The sequence below is a fragment of the Sorex araneus genome, chromosome 1 (assembly GCF_027595985.1).
Source record: "Sorex araneus isolate mSorAra2 chromosome 1, mSorAra2.pri, whole genome shotgun sequence".
NCBI classification, from domain to species: domain Eukaryota; kingdom Metazoa; phylum Chordata; class Mammalia; order Eulipotyphla; family Soricidae; genus Sorex; species Sorex araneus.
The window spans coordinates 324119504-324139557 of NC_073302.1; the positions used below are offsets into that span (position 1 = coordinate 324119504).

The window sequence follows — 20054 nt, forward strand, 5'->3', positions numbered from 1 at the left end:
GGTGGGAAAGGGAGGGTATACCCGGGATATTGGTGGTAGGGAATGTGCACTAGTGGAGGGATGGGTGTTTGATCATTGTGAGATTGTAACCCAAACATGAAAGCTTGTAACTGTCTCACGGTGATTCAATAAAATTTAAAAAATTTTTAAAAAAAGAAAAAGAAAAGGGAGCTCTCATGTACTATATATATATTACATATATAGTTTATATATAATATATATATATATTTTGCTTTTTGGGTCACACCCGGCAATGGGACCATATGAGATGCTGGGAATTGAACCTGGGTTGGCCGCGTGCAAGGCGAATGCCCTACCCGCTGTGCTATTGCTCCAGCGCCTCATGTACTATTGATGGAGATCTAAATTGATGCAGCCAACTTGAAAAATAATATGAAGATTCCTTCTAAAATTAGAAATAGAAATGCCATATCATCCTCTGTTCTACTTCTGAGAATTTCTCCAGAGTATAAAAATTGACTTGAGAAGGTATATACAGCCCTGTGTTTGTTTTTTGTCTTTGGACTGAGACCAGGGATGTTTAGGGGTTACCTCTGGCTCTGTACTCAGGAATTACTGTGAGGGGTTTGAGGAACCATATGGGATTCTGGGCATTGAACCTGGGTCGGCCATGTGCAAGGCAAATGCCCTACCAGTTGTGGGATCTCTCCAGCCTAATCCTGAGTGTAGTAAGCGTGAGCATGTGATCAGTGAAATGCAGGGAGACTTCGACTGAGCAGTAGGGATAGCGGGGGTGCTTTTCGCTGCTGACCGTTATGTGGTAGGAGGAAAGATTATCGATACCATCAGCGGCCATGGGCCAGCTGAGAGGTGAGGCTGGGAAGCAGGGTTTTGGGGTTAAAAATAATAATATATATATTTTAAAAATTTTGCTTTTTCGGTCATACCTGGCGAAGCACAGGGGTTTCTCCTGGCTCTACACTCAAGAATTACCATTGGCTGTGCTCACGGGACCATATGGGATGCTGGGAATTGAGCCTGCATGGCAAATGCCCTACCTGCTGTGCTTTTGCTCCAGTCCCCACCCCCCTGCCTTCTTTTTTTTTTTTTGTAGTGCTGTGAGGATTGAACCCAGGTCCTCACACACACAAAGTACCTGAGCCACATCCTTGTCTGAGGTGGGTGTGTTTGAAATCCTGGTCATCTGAGGACAGCTCCACTGATGAACTTCATGGAAATTGGCTACTTTTGGCTTAAGCAGATGAGGTTGTGATTTTTGTGTCTTGCTCCTGGAAGACACTCATTAGATGGTGGTGGGATCTGATAGTGTGTGGGCAGTGTTTTAAGTTAGAGGCCTTGTGAAAAAGAGCTGGCACACTTGGCGTAGAATACGCACTTAACACGCTGATAACTAGTCAGAGTAAGAGGGCACAAACTGATGCAGGGCTGGATTATGATTTTCATAGCATTTCACCATAGGTGCCATATTTTTATTATTTGACTATATTAACTCTGTTTTTTTAAAAAAATGACAGCCAGTGAAGTAGTACAGCAGGTAGGACATTTGCCTTTCTGGCTAACCCAGGTTTGATCTTTGGCACCCCTTATGGTACCCTGAGTCCTGCCTCGAGTGATTCCCAAGCACAGAGTCAGGAATATACCATGAGCACGACTGGGTTTGGCCTCCAAACAAAAAATAAATAAAATGGAAAAGCCCATTTTTTTGCATGTTATATTATTACTAGGCTTTAACAGAAAGGAAATAAAGTCACAGATATGATGAGAGCATTTTTTTGGAACAAGAATGCTATGTCTGGGTCAGAGTCATAATACAGGGCAAAGCACTTGCCTTGCATGTGGCTCACCTATGTTAGATCCCCGACATCCCATACGGTCTTTCAAGCACTGCTAGGAGTAATTCCTGAGTATTGCTGGGTATGACCCCCAAATAAAATAAACAGCAACAAAAAGGCATTTCTAAAATCTGTTATGGGATTGTATATCAATAATTGCTGGTGTTGATTTGTTTTGTTCTATTGAGTATTATCCCTTTGTGTATATAGACAAAATATTTTGTATTCAGACTTAAAACTTCTGACTTAGGGAAACACAGGGACACCTATCATAAAAAGTATCATTAGGAATTTCTGAAAGAGTAGCTGTTTCTGTCTTTAGTGCATGTTGGTTAGAGGAAGTGAAAGTTCATCTTGGAAGTGGTCCTCTCCCTGCTACAGGAAGTCATTGCACGGCATGAAACATGCCTCTGAGTAGTTTTAGATTTTGTGGCTAGTCCTTGAACCACCCTGAGAACCCAGCTGTCTAAGGTAACCTGGGCATTGTGGGGGTTACCTCCTCCCAGAAGAGGTAAAGTGATCAGACTTGGGCATAAAATAACCCACCAAAGGCTGGAAATGTAGATCAGTGGTATTGCACTTGCATTGTATATGTGGGACCCTAAATTCAATTCCCAGCATCACAAATCAAACAGGAAGAGAATAGCCAACCAGCTGCTCCATCCCTAATGATTAATGCTTTTTCTTTGTCTAGTAGTAATTTATTAACATATTCCTTGCCAGCTGAATTTTTAGGGATTTGAAATCTGTCTCTGTCACTTTTCTTTTTTTTTGAATTTTATTTTAATAAATCACTGTGGGATATAGTTACAGACTTACGAACTTTTGTGATACAGTGTGATGTGTCAGTGATACAGTGTTCAAGTACCCATCCCTCCACCAGTGCCCATTCTGACTACTAGTGTTTCCAATATCCCTCCTGCCACCCCCACCCCTTCCCACCCCCTGCCTCTGTGGCAGGCACATTTCCTCTTTTTCTCTCCTTTTGGGTGTTATAGTTTAGCTCTGAGACCTTGGGCAATTGAGTTGTAATTAATGCACTTCTGTAAAGTGCTGGTAACCTTGTCAACTTCTCATACAGGGTTAGAAGTAGTATATGGACAACCTATACTTCCGCATGTGATAGTGGTTGCTCAGTTCCTGGTTGTAAGTACACATTTTTCTTGATTCACAGTAGAATTTCTCGGCAAATGCATTATGAGTTGAAAACCATACCATATCTAGCCTGCCAAACATCGTCGCTTCACTTAACCTACTTCAGTGTCTCAGAATGTTTAAGTGAGTCTGTAGTTGACAAGTTACCTTAGATTTCATCTCAATAGTAATTGCTTCCCTCCTCTGCTCATCAGAAGCCGGAAGGCACAGATGTAGATTTTGTGGAACCACAAAACATGATATCAAAAAAGAAAAATACCTTGAGAATAGAGTTCATAGTGGAGTTTAGCTGCTGCTTCCTGGGAGGCTGAGCAGGCACTTTCGCTCCTTGCCTATGCCCTGCAGAATTGGTGTCGACTGTATATTGTAGCCCAGCCTAATCTGGGATGCCCAGGCGTGGTCCTCCTGCCTTCATGCTTGCAGGAAAGAGTTCTGAGGGCCCAGGATTTCAGCCTCTGCTTTGACTACTTCCAGCTGCTCTGCATAATCTGTCCCCCAAGCCACCCCATCTGGCACTGGAGTGTCTCGACAGCCACTGCCTTAAATCTTACCCACTCTCTTTCAGTCATCATTCTGATCACTGCACAGTATCCTAAGACTGTGCATTCCAAACTGTAGCATTAATGTACATTTTGGCCTTATGCAGCTTCACTTCGGGGGCTCATATGTCGTCAGCTGATAACATTATTATGGCGGTGAGAAGTTTGGTGTCTGCATATTTTTTTTGGCACTCGGTCACTTTCTGACCAGTGGTGTGGACCTCTGGCAGGTGGACACTAAGAGGCCAGGTTGGTCTCTATGCCAAGGGACTTGGTGACTGCTATTAAAGATTGATTAAAAAAAATGGCTAGGTGGAAAGTTTTAAAATATATATTTTTAAGAAATTAGGCACCTCTCCCAGAAAGGAGCAACATGATGCTTGCCATAACCATGCTGCTGAACTCTGCGTCAGGCTGCCTCACTGGGATGCCTCAGAGGGGCCTGGGTGAGACCCCTTCCTGCCCCAAGGTACCCCGCCCCAGCAGCTGAAAACCTCCAGAATTCAGCCTCAGCCCTGCTCTTGGCGCTCTCCACAAACTTGGGCCAAACCGCACCCATGAGTGAACCTTTTCCTGGACTTCGTGGCCGCATTATAGGACACACTTCATAGGACACACTCTACCCATACTCCAAGAGTACTGCGCCACATTTGATGGGGTTCAAAGTAGGAGGCAAACAACCTTAGAGGGAAATATTGTGTTATTTCGGTTTTGCTTTGGGGCAGGGATTGGGATTTGGGGTGGAAATACCTGAAATACGGTGATGGGAAGGTGTATGGTGGTGGGATTGGTGTCTGAATATTAAATGTAATCAAATATTGTGAACTACTTTAGAAGATAAAAAAAAATTGAAAAATAGAAATCAGGCGGGAATTCTGGCATAAACACACATTTTTTGGCAATGACTTCTTGCATTTTTATTTTGAAGAATTTTATGAACATCGAGTATATATATTAATTTTATAAAAGATGTAGTCTAATGGTACTAGATAAAGCAAAGCAAGCATATTCATTTCTAACCCTATAGTCAACTACTTCATTAATTCGGAGTTAAAAACCATACTGTATTTATTGGAGGTAGAAGTCATGCAGGAAGTCACCTAGGGAGCCAGGGGATTTGCTGGGTGGCCCAGATAATGACAAAGAGCCCAGTGAAGTCCACCGCGGCTCCAAAGGGCAGCATGGTTGGGCTTGGCATGATCTTGTCTCTCCCCTGGACCTCAGACCAGGAATAGCCCTGTAATTTCTGAGCTAATTTAATAGTTTATCCTTGAGCTTTTTCCTTTTTCTTTTTGGGTCACATCTGGTGATGCTCAGGGGTTACTCCTGGCTCTATATTCAGGAATTACCCCTGGCGGTGCTCAAGTGACCATATGGGATGCTGGGAATTGAACCCGGATTGACTGCGTACAAGGCAAACGCCCTACCTTCTCTGCTATTGCTCCAGCCCCTTTCCTTGAGCTTTGTACTTTCCTTAATTTTGTTGTCCAACCAGTAGCTGAATTTCCACATTTCATTATTTTTGGATCATTAGTGTATATATATTCATGGTCACTACTTTGTGGTACATTGAAACATCTCTGTAAGGTACCATACACTAAAACTGCAGCTTCTTAGAATGGAGCTGCCCATTAATAGCCAGGAGGAGCCTTAGAGATGATCCTAAACCACTACCATCCAATATTTCGACTTTGGAACCAGAACCAGAGCCCAGCCCTCCTGACTTGCAAATACTTTACTTTTCATGTTGGTAGAGTTAGAAAATGTCATGATGCCAAATTTAGCATGACAAACTATTTATCTAGCTGCTTTTCTTAGATCAGAACATAAACTTGTCTTGGGTTTTGGCCACTGCAACATTTTGATTTCTCCCTGCTCAGCAGCCTCTGGGTCCCTTCCCCCAGATGACTGGCAGTGACCTTCGGCTGGGTTCCTATGCTATGCGACTTGGTCTTCAGCCCTGGCCAAGCTCAGAGGCAGTTCCATCTGCCCTTTTTGGAGCCGGGGCGGCGGGGGATGGCAAGGTGGGGGCGGGAAAGGTAACCATACTCTGCTGCTCTGTGCTTTGCATTCTCTGCCAGGCAGGTCACCTTTACTTTTCCAGATCAGCTGAGATGATTCTGGAACCGAAATTGATCAGCAGTCCGATATTCCACTTGAAGTGGAGCACATCTAGGCTCATACTCGGTAAAGACTGAAATGCGAAGGTGGTGTGATGGAGAGCTGTCAGAGACTGAGGCTCACAGGATTCTCCTGATTCCCAGGTGCTGACAAAGGCCCAGGCTGGACTGTGTCCAGCGGCCAGAGTGTCCTCTTTCAGGCCAGGCAGGGCTGCAGTGGGGCCCTGGGTTTTCATTAAAGGTGGTTGGCCTTGCCTAGAAAGGCCAATGAAGCCGCACGTTTGTTCACTTCAGCACCAGTTCCAACAGAGGGTGCAGGGGAGTGAAAGGGCCCTTCACCGGGAGTATAGTTCTTTCCACCGAGTCTGTAAGATTCCTGAGGACAAGGACTCAACCTGTTTCACGCTTTTGTTTTCTTCACATGATGTTCTAAATAGGCATATTGTTGACTGGACTTGGATGTCCAGTGTTCTCTCTTGTGCTAGTTTTGGAATTCCTGAACATCTTCACTTCCAGCCCTTAGACTCTTGTTTCTCATTCCCAGTCTTAGCTTTTGGGTGAAGAATCTTCTGAATGTCATTTTTGGGTGTAGTTTCATGGTATAATTTTGTTTTCAAATACTGATCACATGCATAAACTTCCTTAGAATGACGATTCAATGAATTTTCTAAGCATATTAATTTTTGAGAGCTTTTTCTAAACTATAATGTATTAAACAGAATAGCAATTTCACCCACATTCTCATTTTTTAAATTTGAAATGATTTTAATCAGATCACTGTGAGAATCAATGTTACAAAGTTGTTCATGTTTGGGTTTCAGTCATGGAATGTTCCAGTACCTGTGCCATCACCAGTGTATATTTCTCACCACCCGTATCCCAGTTTACCTCCTGCCACCACCCCACCCTCACCCCTCACCCCTCTCCTCAGCTTGCCTCTGTGGCAGGCACTTTTATTCTGTCTGTCTGTCTGTCTGTCTGTCTGTCTGTCTGTCTCTCTCTCTCTCTCTCTCTCTCTCTCCTCCCTCCTAGTTCCCATTCTTAGCAATGTTTGTATATTTATATCTATACTTAAGGAATTGGAACTGGAGCAGTAGCACAGTGGGTATGGCGTTTGCCTTGTACGCAGCTGACCCAGGTTCCATTCCTCCGTCCCTCTTGGAGAGCCCGGCAAGCTACCAAGAGTATCCCACCTGCACAGCAGAGCCTGGCAAGCTACCTGTGGCATATTCGATATGCCAAAAATAGTAACAAGTCTCACAATGGAGATGTTACTGGTGCCCACTCAAGCAAATGGATGAACAATGGGAGGACAGTGCTACAGAATAGTGACAGTGCTACTTGAGGAATTAACCTATTTTTTGTTTATTAACCTATATTTTGTTTATGTAAATTAACCTTTTTTTGTTTTGAGGGTCACACCCAGTGATGCTTAGAACTTACTCCTACCTCTGTGCTCAGGGATCATTCCTGGTGGGTCTTGGGGCACTATATGGGATGTCAGATGTCATATGGGTTAGTGGTGTGCAAGGCAAGTGCCCTACCCACTTACTATCTCTTCATCCTATATTTCCCTTTTAGCATTCCAATTAGAAAGCATAGTTATATTAATTTTTTAATGACAGGACTAAGATGACCTTAGAAACATTCACCAGTGCCCACAGTTTCAGTGGATCATGAGCATGGATACTGGAGTTGCCCATGCTTTAGGCTGAGCCTTGTCACATGCTGCTGTTACAATATGGGGAAATTTGTCAGGTCTCAACATCACTGAAGTAGGGATATGTAAGGACCTAACTTAGGGGTTGTTGTGTTAATAGCTGAGCTCACATATGCCGAGAACTAAAACAGTGCATTGTGTAGGATACATATTCTAAAAGTATTCATTGTATTTGGGGTGAGGTTTGGGTCACTCCCCCCCCAGCTTACTCCTGGCTCTGGCCTTCTGGATCACTCCTGATGGGGCTTGGGAAGACCGTCTGAAGTGCTGGGGATCCAACCCAGGTAAATTTATTAGGATTGGGAAAAATTCAGCAACAGCAGAATATGTAAACCCTTGCCTCATGATCCTTGCCTCCCTTTTCTAATCCCCCAAAATGTAGATCTAGAAAATTTCTCTTAGTGGAGTTTGTTTTCTGGATCTCAATTTCAGACATGTGTTGACTTTCTTGAAAATGTCTTGATATGTCAGTTGCTTCTGAAAAGCTCTTCAGGGCTGGAGCAATAGCACAGCAGGTAGAGTGTTTGCCTTGCACGTGGCTGACCTGGGTTTGATTCCCAGCATCCCATATGGTCCCCTGAGCACCGCCAGGGGTAACTCCTGAGTGCAGAGCCAGGAGAAACCCCTGTGCATCGCCAAGTGTGACCCCAAAAAAAAGCAAAAAAAATTTTTTTTGCCTTGAAATGTTCTTCACCCACCTTGTACTTTGGGTGCTCTGGGAGAGTTCGAGTGACCAGGCAGGCCTCTCTAACTCCTGCCCAGCCCTAACCTCACTTTACAGAGCATCCTTGACTCTCCCAGCCTCTGTAGGGGCACTCCTTCCACCATCAACTTAGTGGCTTCTGAGCCTCGTGATCCCAGGACCAGTTCTGTAAGGCCCCAGCCTATTGGGGCCATTGAGCCTTGGATAATTGCTGCCTTACTTTATTTTCCAGCAGCACGTAATAAATTCTCTCTTTCTTACACCTCTCCCCTGCCCCCAAAACATACATGCACATGCACTTTTATGGTCTCTTTAACAACACATTTCCCCAATTTTCCTTATAAAAGCCATTGGTTTGCTTTTCTGATTTTTTCTCTCCTCTTACACCTTGAAACATTGAATCTCCTTGGATTTCTTCCCTTTTCACTCTGCACAGTCCTGGGTTATCTCTTTCCATCTCCTCATTTCAGGCATCATGTAAATGCCAGAAAGTCTTGCCCCCACGCCTGACTGTCTTCCTCGGGGCCCCTCGGAGGGGTTGGGCCTCAGCTTCCCTCTCTGCCCCGAGCAGAGCTCCCGTGGCCAAAGACCTAGCCACAGCCATGCTCAAGGCCCCTCTCCACATGTTTGGATGAGCCTCACGCATGAAGGAACCGGCAGAGGAATCCAGGTGTATGGGACCTGGGGCTGAGCCCTCCAAGTCTGCTTGAATCCGGACTGGGCCTCTTCTGCTCAGATTCCCCATTTTCCAGTAGCTAGGCGGTCACACCCAGGGACTGCCCCAGGCGCTGTGTAATCCCACCAATGGCCAACATCCAGAGACTATAACACCAAACTTCTGGACATCTTATAGCCTAGTTCTCCCTCTCAGAGAACCTGGCAAGCTACCAAGAGTTTCCTGCCCCCATGGGAGAGCCTTGCAAACTCCCCATGGCGTATTCGTATGCCAAAACCAGTAACAATGATGGATCTCATTCCCCTTACCCTGAAAGAGCCTCCAATGCAGCACCATTGGAAAGGATGAGTAAAGAGAGCCTTCTAAAATCTCAGGGCTAGGATGAATGGAGACATTACTGAGACTGCTCGAGAAATTCGACGATCAACAGGATGATTATGATGATGATGATGATGATGATGATGATGATGATGTAAATGCCAGCACTACAAACCACAGAGCAGGCAAAAAGCTCTGCCATTGCAATGATACAAGTCTTTAACATATTTGCTGTAAGATGTGTTTCCATTTCAGAAATGTCAGGATGGTCACAACAAACACCCAAGAAAGAAAGCTTTGGACTTGAGGATGTGATTCCTCGGTAGAGTGCTATGAGTTTGGTCTCTGGTACTACCCCATATACTGCCCAGGATACCAAAGGCACTGCCATTGGGATTCCCAGCAACCAGGTGTGCCATCTGTGGTGCCCTGCAGTCTGTTTATGCACAGCCACTGGCCTGGGTGGCTCTTGCATCGCAACCAAGTGTGAGACCTCTAATCACCACCATCAAAGGCAATGGAAAGGGAAAGATAAATAAATAGAAATAAAATGCTTCCCCCCAAAGAATGATATGTTATAATATCTTTTTGTCTGTTTTGTTTGTTTTGTTGGAGGGTGGGGGCACACTCAATAATGCTCAAGGTTACTCCTGGCTCTACACTCAGGAATTACTCCTGGCAGTACTCAAGGGACCATATGGGATGTCAGGTCAGCCAGGTGCAAGCAAACGTCCAGTACTATGCTCTGTGTCCCAAGTCAGGGTGCAGTTTGAACCATACCCAGCCATGCTCAGAGCTTAGCCCTGGCTCTGGGCTCAGGGCTTAGCCCTGGCTTTGTGCTCATCAATCACTCCTGGTGAGCTCAAAGGACCATATGTTGAACCTGAGTCAGCAGCATGCAAGACAAATGATTTACCTAGTGTACTATTGCTCCAGCCTGATATGCTGTAATATCTTTTGTGAAGTATAGATGAATTGCCATGTCTAACATTTGTCCTTCAGTGTGGTTCCTTGGATGATGGAATGAATCATGGTAGCAGTGTTCAGAGAAGTTAATTGTTTTCTCCGACTCATATATCTTCAAGTATGAGAGAGGACTTACTACCCTGGAGGTGTTCAGTGGGTATGTGAGAACAAGGCCAGACTGCTGCCTTTCTGCAGAGCTCATCTGACTCGAATGTCTGCATCTACAGTACCCTGGCTCTCTTGTATAAATGCTGAGCCATGTTCCCTGTCTTCACGAATTTCTGAGAAGACCCAAGTTCTCATTTTTATTGCTCATCTTTTCTTATTACTCATCAACTGGGAAATTCTGCTGTTGGTGTTTCCCTTGTTTGTTTATTTCTTTTTTCCCCTCTCTATTTCAAAATTGCTTTTGACAGCTGTGGAACATGTAAGTATTATTGCCAGATTTGATGTGTAATTTTCCTGTGGCAGCATCCAAGGTTAACAAAAAGACATGGAAAACTCTCATTAAGTATTCTAATCTCCTAGCCACTGATACCATGTTCTGTTCCACTGCTTCTCTAAACTCATTTTTTAGAGGTTTTCTAAAAATAATTTAAGTGGTATAGATACCTTTACTTAAGTGGAAAGAATAAGCCATATTAAAGTTTTTTAATATTCATGATCTAGCTCTGCACAGTTTGTTTTTCTTCCCTCTCCTCCCATCTCATAAGTTGTGATGATTTGGGCAGGGGGTGAAGTGGAGGATTCATGCAGCTTGATTGTAGTGATCACCAGGGGTCACATGCTTGATTGTGGTACTAGAGTATACTCTAGTGTATACTGGGTAGTACACAATTTAGTTGTGTTCACACACACTTGGCTGTAGTGTGCTGAAAACCACACATCTTATTGAGACAGAGGAATTAGTGTCAACTCCATTGCCAGATTCACACTTGGGGATGGAACTGGCAGCCTCCTACTTACCGAAAGACACTCTCCCATCCAGGACCCTGGCCCTCCCACACTAAACAATTTTTCTTCAGCGTATGTTCAGTATGATTATTCCAATAAAACTTTATTTGTCCTGAGTGTGGGGAAAATTGTACACATTTGATTTTTTAGATATTGTTAACTGGTATACCTAAAAATCTCCCCTGGACCTTAATTTATCCACCACATTTTAGCATGCAAATGAGTTTTTCCATAGAAATGTTCCAAAAATAATATATCCTCTTGCTTTTCTTCTCCCAAAACTCTTTCACAGTGTTTTTATAGTTACTTCAAAATAGAACATTTAATGACAAAAGTTTAAATAAAATAATCAAACATGTGGGAATTGAAAAATGTTCTCCTTAAAAACTCTTGGGTCAAAGAAGAAGAAAGGAAAACCTCAGAGTAGGCTATCTAGAAAGTAAGAACTATAATACCACAAGAAAAACTTGTATGATGCAGCCAAAGATTTATTTGCAAGAAAATAATTGAACTTGTTATTAAGCAAAAAGCATGAAAATTAATGAGTTGACTCTTAAATATCATTATTTAGAAACAAAACCACACAGTAAACCCAGATAAAATAAATTTAAGTGTTTGTTTATTTAAAATTTATTTTTATATGGGCACCCCAGTGGTACTGGAGTTTGTGGAGCTGCTGCCAGTGATGCTTGGCTCAGCAGGGCAACCTCAGGAGTTCAGGCCCAGGGGTCATCAAGGCTCCACGTGGAAGTGCTGGCAGATGTGGTGCCAGGCATTAAACTCAACCTTACATTTGCGAGGCATGTGCTCTACTGCTTGAGTTGTTTCCCTGAACTCAGGTTAAAGCAGTTTTTTTTTAAATGCAAGCAGAAATGTGTACACTTTAAAAGGGAAAACTTAAAATGATTAAATCCAAAGTGTGTTACTTTGAAGAAAATGTTTAATCTCAAACACACACAAAATAAGAACAATTCGCAATATAGAAATGAGAGAAGGTGTAGAGACAGATGGGGAATTACCTACATATAAGGATGAAAGTATTTTAAAGAATTTGAGGGGCTGGAGCAATAGCACAGCGGGTAGGGCGTTTGCCTTGCACAAGGCCGACCCGGGTTCGATTCCCAGCATAACATATGGTCCCCCAAGCACCACCAGGAGTAATTTCTGAGTGCATGAGTCAGGAGTAACCCCTGTACATTGCCAGGTGTGACCCAAAAAGCAAAAGCAAAAAAAAATTTGAATACCGATAGTAGGGAGATGCTGTATAAAGGAAATGGATGTCAAATGAGAGGGCTAGTACAACGGGTACAGAGCTCACCACGCATGCAGCCAACCTGGCTTTGATTCCCAGCACCTGTCCCTGTCACCACATCTGGTCCCCCTAGCACCACCAGAAGTGATTCCTGAACCTGTTGCCAGGAGAAATCCCTGAACAAGCAGGCAAAAATGAAAAATTTGAACAGATCTGAATTCATATAAAAAATTTAAAGGAATATTACAGAATTCTGTGCAAAAACCTTTATTGCAAAGAAATAGATTATATGTTGAATGCTCTCTGGTTAATGTGGTCGTATTTGTAATGAAGTCACCTGATAAAAGTAGTACAAATTGATTAGTAGGTACCAGCCCTCCTCCCCTTTTTTTAGGGCAAGTTTACTTGGAGGGTGGGTGTTAGTGCCATACCCAGCAGTGTTGAGGGGTTATTCCTGGTGGTGCTTGGGGTAATCATGGCTCGTGGTGTCAGGGATTGAGCCGGGATTTTCTACATATAACCAAGCCCCTTATCCCCTGTATAATATCTCTTCCCCCCCCAATTTTTCTTAGATGTAAAAATTAAAATCAGATAATAATAACAAATTATAAGAAATATTAAAATATGCATATTCCAACTCCAAACTGGTCATATACCAAGAATCCAAGGCTTCTCTAAAGTTTAGGGTAGCTAGAGCTAAGGATGTGATTTAATAGTAAAATACATGCCCTTTAAGCATTAGATTTGCATTTGATCCTAGCACAGAGATTTTCTTTTTAAATTTAAGATACCCATTACTATTATTGATAACACAGGACTGAAATTAGAAAAAACAAAGATATTCATTTAAGTTTATTTTCGACAAATTCCTTTCTTCCTGACTTTTATGAGGCAAAATTCTTGTCTGTGGAGATAGCTCCAAGTGGCCAGACTGTGTGCTTTGCATGCAGGAGCGCCCTCATTTAATTCCTGCATTGCATGCTGGGAGTGGCCTCTGAGTAACCCCCCAGTACTGCTGGGTATCATTCCAGAACAAACAAACAAACAAAATCCTTAGTAAATAATAAATAGCTTACTTCTTCAATGTGTTAGCAAGGATACATCAAGGTGGCAGAGTATCAGAAGTGGTTCCATTGCAACAGCAAACTATTGGAAATATTCACCTTGATCATCATTACTATCATTAATGAAATCAAAATCAGTGTAGGACACTGTCTCACACCTAATATGGCTATAATAAAAACATTAACAAATCTAAAATAGCAAAGGTGTAGAAAAATTGGAATCCATGTACATGGGTTTAAGAATGTGAAATAGTATATAGCCTCTTGCAAAACAATCTGGGACTTTAAAAGGTTAAACATTACTATGTGACCCAGAACTTTTATTGCCAGACACACACACACACACACACACACACACACACAGGAGAGAGAGAGAGAGAGAGAGAGAGAGAGAGAGAGAGAGAGAGAGAGAGAGATGCATGTCCTAAAAAAACAGCTTCTCTAAGAAATTTTCAAGGTAGTGTTATTCATAATAGCTAGAAAGTGGAAATAACTCAAGTATTTATCAAATGCTAATGAATATTTGGTAATAAAAAGAGCAAATACTTTTGGGTCGTAAGTGAATGATTAGAACTAGGGAGACATGATTCTAAGTGAAAGAAATCAGTCACATAGTACAACATATAGTATGATTCCATTTATATGAACTGTCCAGAAAACGAATCCAGAAAAACAAAATGAATTGATGCTTGCTTAGGACTGAGGTGGTGGTGGGGGGGAGGGCAGGGGAAATGAGTGATTGTAATGATACAAAGTTTCTTTATAGACTGGTGAAAATGTTTTAAGGTTGATTTCCACAAAAGAAAGAAATATAATCTGGAGTCAAGGAGATGCCCTGCCTCCCAAAATGGAACACATGCCTTCCTTGCAGGTGTAAGGCCCTACGTTTGATGCAGTACCACAGCCCCCTCTGACTCTCCCCAAGCACAGTGCTAGGTTCTCTCTAGCACTGCCAACCATACCTGAGCAGCACCATGTCACTGGGCCCGTCAGCTCTTAGATTCACAGAATCAGGCTCAGTGTTCCTGGGAGTGGCCCGAGAGCCTCAACTGCCACTGAAGAGGCCCTCGTAGAAATGGAATATCAGTAGACAAAGAGAAAACTTTTGAAAATATCCAACATCTGTTTGTAATAAAAATGTTCAACATAACAGAAGTATCTTCGCTCAGCTTGTAAAGACCATTTACAACAAACTCCCTTAGCTAACATGCATAATGGCAAAAAACGGAAAAGCTTTCATGTGGCACAACAATGTCCACTATCATTTCTATTATCTAATATATTATTGGAAGTCCTAGACATAGCAATTAGAAAATTAATTAGGAGAAAGTCAAGTTAGAAAGGAAGTTAAACTGTCATTATTTTCAGATAACATGATAATATACATAGAAACCTTAAAGATTCCATCAAAAACTATTATAAAAAAAAACAAAAAAGCAACAGTAAGGTGGGAGGACACAAGGTTAATATGCAGAAATCTTTTGCATTTTAACTAGAAGAGAAAGGCATTTTCAATAATTTCATTTAAAATTGCATTAAAAAGCCAAGTATCTAGGCATCAGTTTTATAAACGTGACTGATGTATACATTGAATATGTTCACGTATCAAAAAAAAAAAACCCTAAGGAAAAGTTCCATGCTTATTGGTTCAAAGAAGTAATGTTGTTTGAAAAGACCATCTGATCCAGAGCATATACAGATTCATTGCAGTCCCTGTCAAACTTTTAATGGTACTTATCAAGGGCACAGAAGTAATACTAATGAAAACCCAATACATCTCCTCCCAAACAGCCAAAGCAGTTCTAAGAAAAAAGAAGATAGGAGGCACTGTGTTCTTTGATTTTAAATTATACTATAAAACTGTCTTACTCAAAATATTGTAGCACTGGAATTAAAGCAGACACAGGCCAATGGAATAGAACAGAAGTCCAGAAATAAACCCTTAGATATATGGAAAGTTCATTTAAAACAAAGGAGAAAAGGAAATGGAAAAAGGAAAGACTCTTCAATAAATGTTAGTGGGAAAACTGGCTTGTCACATGCCAAGAGATGTCATTGGACCATACACAAAAATTAGCATCATACATAATGCACAAAAGGTAGCTCAAAATGGATAAAATCAAATTTAGATGTGAGACCTAAGTTCATAGAATACATTGGAGCAAACCTAGGCAAACTGCTCTGGCCTCAGAGGTGTCTTCAGTGATTCAAGTCCAGTGGCAAGAAAAAAAAAAAGCAAAATGAAACTACATTGGGACTACATTGAACAATTAAGCTTTACAATACAAAAGGAACTATTGCTAAAACAAAACAGTAGCTAAAGGATTCAGTGGGTGGTTCATTGACAGTTGCCTGCCTCACAAACATAAGGATGAGAGACTAATTCACTGAGCCTGTGTGTACCCCTAGTGTGAGCCTTGAAGGTCCATTGTTTGAGACTGATAGCTCTGCTTTTTATTATCCCTGGAGCCACTGAGACTTGTTGCCATAATCAGGTTGTATGTGAGCATCCAAATTAGAAGAGAATGTGTTCAATTCCCTTCACTGCATTGACCCTATCCACACTCTTCTATGTCCCTTACAGCACTCTTTACAATAGCCACAATCTAAAAACAGTTAAGACGCCTGACATGAGTGCATTAAAAAATTGTGGTTTCTAAACTTAATACATTTTTAAAAAAGAATCTGTTTTATTAATCTAATTGAACCATTAAATAAACAATTCCTGAATGAAGCACATTATACTCTTGAGTTTTTAAATGGAAAGAAATAAATGTTCTAATTTTAGTTCTCATTGAGTGTTGGCTGATATATGAAAGTATATTTGGTGAACATTTTTTGTTTGAAGTTTAGTTTATATATAGTAAAAAGAAAATGTATGCAGGATACAGTTCAGTGATTTTGACCAAAATAGTAAAAACTGTGTCCACCACTTCAGTCATTGTAAAGGATATTTCCATTGTGTAGAATAGTCTATGCTTCTGCTCTTGGAAAGCCATAGTCTTACTTCCACCATCATATTTATTTTCCCAATTTTATTTTTATGTTTTTTTCTTTAATAATGTAGGAGTACTGCTATTTATTCAGCCATTGATTAAGCTCATTGAATTGGGCATGAACTCTACATTACATTTTTTTATTCTATTCTGAATGTTAACTTTATTATTTTATTATTATTCCTCCCCTTTTTCTTTGATTCACCGTGAGATACAGCTACAAAGCTTTCATGTTTGAGCTTCAGTCATATAATCATCAAACACCCATCCCTTCACCAGGGCACACTTTCCATCACCAAAATCCCCAGTATTCCCCCCCCCCACACCCTCATTCCAACCCTTCCCCTGCCTGTGTGGCAGACAATTTCCCCCATACTCTCTCCCTACTTTGGTTACATTCAGTATTTCGACACCAGTCTCACCACCACTCAAACCTGCAGAAAAGGCAATGCTAGGCAATTTGTTTTGTAGTGCTTGTTATGGATAGAATATAATGTCCAGGAAATTCTGTGTCATCTCTTTAATTTATAGTCTCTGGGTCTTGGCCATTGATGAGATTACATGGCGCCATGGATAGTTTGTGGGTGTGACTGCCAAGCTTCTAGAAAACTGGGGACCTGGGAGGAGTAGGCCGAGTCCTGATCCAAGCGAGCTTGGGACCCTCAGTCATGGGTTCCTACCTACTTCTGCGCTACAGGACATAATTGCATCTTTTGATCTCTTTCGAGATTTATGGGTCTCTGAAATAAGGCCAATAAATGAGCTTATATAGCCGAGCTGGAGGTAGTTTGTGGGTGTGTCTCCCACATATCTAACTTTTGGTTTTTAATTCTTGGTAAACTTGGCCCCAAGTTGTTCGGATATGGCCAAAGGCACAGCAGAAAATTTTGGGTGTCTGTAATTCTGAAGACACCATCAGACTGCTGATGCACTCGCCCCTCAGGTACAGGTTTAGCTGCTGGTGGCCTTGTACCCCCGATGTTTTTGGTTTTGGGGGCCACAAACTTGGGCCCCAAAATAAGCTTAGGGATTATTCCTGGTGCTGTCAAGGATCACTCCTGGAGGGGTTCAGGGGACCGCATTGGGTATTGAGGATAAAAGTATAAAATCCTGATTGATCTTGTGCAAAGCAAATGCCCTACCTGCTGTACTGCCACTCTAATCCCTATTTTCTTACTTTTAATGTGATCTCAGGCTGGGAAAAAATCTAACTTTTAAGGAAAGGGAAAAATATATTGTGGTCAACCCACTCAATAGGATACCACTCAGCTATGAGAAAAGATGGAATCTTGCATTTTGCTGTAGGAATGGTATTAGAGGATGTCATATTATCATGCTTAGCAAAATAAGTTGGAGAAAAACAAATCCTAAATAACCTCATTCAAGTGTAATAAACAAAAATAAGCAAGGACTAGACCATTTACCGTGACTAAAGCTCTTAAACTCAGAACTATGGTTACCAAGAGGTGGGGTGAATGGGAAATGGAGGGATATTGGCACTTTGGTGGTGAATGTAACATGGTAATATTGTTACTTCAAAAACTTAAAAATATCACTGCTTTCAAAAGCTAATGTTACTGCCATTGACAAAATTGTGAGAGCTAGTACAGGAGTTAAGGTGCTAGCCTTGCATTCCTTCAACCCTGGTTCAAACCCCCCAGTTCCTCATATGGTCACCTGAGCACCGCCAGGTATCTCTTCCGAGCACAAAGCCACAGAGCCAGGAACAGAGCCTGAGCACCTCCAGGTGTTTTGGGGGAAACAATAATGACAACAATTTTAGTCTGATCCTAAAGACTATGACTGAGAGGTCTTCTAACCCATCTTGGCACCCAGAGCGGCTTCTTGCAGAAATGCATCTAGACTGTGAACTGAGTTAAAATATCAGAAACCCAAAACCTCGTGGCCGCGACAGCCTCGACTCTGAGTGAACTCAGAGTCTTCACTCTCAGCAATGAAAATAAATTATTAAATGATGCCTTTTCAGCAGGCCTGATTGTTGGGGGAAAATTCCAAACAATGATAGTGAGTTCTCTATTGAAATATTGAATGTATTCAAAGTATAGAGAGAATAAAGTGAAGATCATTAGCTACTTAGTTGGGGGGTAGGTGGGAGGGGGGTATATTGGGGTTCTTGGTGGTGGAACATGTGCACTGGTGAAGGGATGGGGATTTAATCAGTATATGACTGAGACTTAAACCTGAAAGCTTTGTAATGTTTTTCACGGTGATTCAATAAAATAAAAACTTAAAAAATAACAATTTTAATTGTGACATTGATTATCTAATGATGATGTGTTGTGAATATGCTGAAAACCATGGATTGGTATGCAGTAAATGGATGAGTGTATAGAATGAATAGAGTTCAATAAAGCTGTCATAATAAACAAATGATAACAACATGAGTGGCTGCTGTTACTACTGCTGTTTACAAGGTTCTAAGTAATGGCATTAAACATGAAAAAGGTATTAATACTGGGAAGGAAAAAGAAAACTATTACAGAAATGATTTCAACTACTCATAATGATAAGAAACTATTTTTAAAAGAGAGAACCACCAAAAACATTTGAAAAGGCAGTTATTAAACATGAGAAATTTTGGTGATAGGCTTTCTTTACTATAAAACTTTTTTTTTAAAAGACATTGAGTTCTTTAGTTACTTCATTAGATTTCTGGGAAGAATTGGGATGGGCCTCTTATGTTTTGTTCCTGGAAGAATCCTCTGGTTCTGGGGCTCACAGCACACTAAGGCTCAGTTTTGCAGGGCAGAACCTTGGCTTTGACCGGAAGAGTTTTCTTATGGCTTCCGTTCTCTAGGTTTTCCTTGAAGCAGATGAGAAACCTGGGCCTCTCCAACTATATCAGCTTCTGTCTTCAATGAAAAAAGAAATGGGCAAAAACCATTTATTTGTTCTTAAGCTGCCTCATGGAAGCAAGCAACCATTTTGACTTGAGGGATGAGGACTCAGCCAGCAATTGTTTATAGATGGTTGATCCTTGGCGTAGCAAGTAGCATGACTTAGCCCTGCGGTCATTGCAGGAATGTTCATCTGGTGGTTGTGGAGGCTTTGCCTTATGAGAGTTCTCCCTGCTCTAGTTTCACTTGCCCTGAAGAAGTTGTCTGGTCATTTCCATTCCCTTTGTTGGAATGATTCCAGGGACAAATCTTTGAAATTGCACATAATAGATGTGTGCTTGACAAAAAATACTTCAAAAAAATCTCTTCAGATGGTTTGAATTTTAGATCTGTGGTGAGAATTCAACTAATTAGAGATATTGGTTGTAAATGAAAGTGAGCATCTTTATTTTGTATGTTTCCCCATACAAGCATGCAGGACCTTCGTCATTACTTTTTTTGGTGGGGGGCAAATCTGGAGGTGTTCAGGATTTGCTCCTGACTCTGCACGCAGGAATAACTCCTGGCAGTGCTTGGGGGATCATATGGGATGCCCGGGATCGAACCTGGGTCAGCTATGTGCAAGGCAAGTGACTTAGCTGCTGTACTATTGCTCTGGCCCACCTCTGTATTTTTTTACTCCTATGTGTATATTTGTATTTCCTATGAGTCTATATTTCAGCAGAGTTATAGGGCCATATCTGTAACCAAGAAATATATGGGAAAAATTGATATTTTCCTTATACTATAAGCCATACAAACTTAATGTGTAAACTCAGAATTCTGATGTATACATTTCCTGTTATAAATTAGAATCATATAGGAGCTAGAGAGATAACAATGGGAGTAAGGTAGTCCTCCAAGTGTTTCTGTACAGCTC

General features: G+C 41.5%; 1 protein-coding gene across 1 annotated transcript in view; it reads left to right on the forward strand.

Annotated features, from left to right (window-relative positions):
* MTMR7 (myotubularin related protein 7) overlaps nt 1-20054 on the forward strand; it is a 128397-nt gene that overhangs the window by 32686 nt on the left and 75657 nt on the right. The gene's annotated exons all lie outside the window — the stretch shown is intronic.